The following is a 920-nucleotide window of genomic DNA, read 5'->3' on the forward strand; positions in this document are numbered from 1 at the left end:
ACTTACAACAGCAAAAAGTTGAGAACAACTCAGTCTTCATCAACAGATGAATGGCTAATAAACAATGGAGCATTATGCATGACTGACAATGATAAAAAATTACTAAACACTCTATTAATTAGAGGAGTTCTATTTGGTGACTTAAATCAGTTACAAAAGGACAGTTATGTTATAAGGCAACTATCGTAAAAAGCTAAAGAAAGTTACAGACAGGTAGAATCATTCTTGGATCTTTAACCGAACTGATAAAGGAAGGAGAAGATGAAGTAAAAATTAATAGATAAGTTGGGTGAACGGAAAAATTAAAAAAATTAATAAGGGATTTATCAGTCATTGGAGAGGGACATCGTGCTTGGGAGGGTGGAGAGACAGCACAAGAGAGGAAGACCCTAGATGAAATGGAGAAATTCAGTCACTGGGGTAATAGAGGTAGATGTGTCAGAGACAATGAAATTGGCTCAAGATAGAGCAGGTTTCAGAGCTGCTGTACATAGGGTCACTATGACTTGCAGGCACTCAACAGCACATAACAACACGAACTCTTAAGAGAATAAATTTCCATTTATACCATGCACTCATGGTATCTGTGTTATAGCAGCACTAGTGAGCGCTGGTGGTAGAGTCTGTAGAGTTGTACGGTTAATTCAAAGGCCACCTTTCTCAGGCAGTTCAAATTCCACCAGCATGTCCATGGGACAAAAATAGGCAATTTCCTCTTCTGCCATTTACAGACACTAAAAACCACTGGAGGGCTGCCCACAAATCTGTTCCAACCCAACTTGATGGCAATGAGTGAGATGAGAGACAGCTATTTAGCTTGATATGATGTTGTTGTTGTTGTTGTTGTTGTTATGTGCCGTCGAGTCGTTTGCGACTCATAGCGACCCTATGCACAACAGCCCTAAACCCTGCTCTATCCT

Source organism: Elephantulus edwardii, unplaced genomic scaffold (assembly GCF_000299155.1).
Source record: "Elephantulus edwardii isolate Elephantulus edwardi_28Jun2011 unplaced genomic scaffold, EleEdw1.0 scaffold00122, whole genome shotgun sequence".
NCBI lineage: Eukaryota > Metazoa > Chordata > Mammalia > Macroscelidea > Macroscelididae > Elephantulus > Elephantulus edwardii.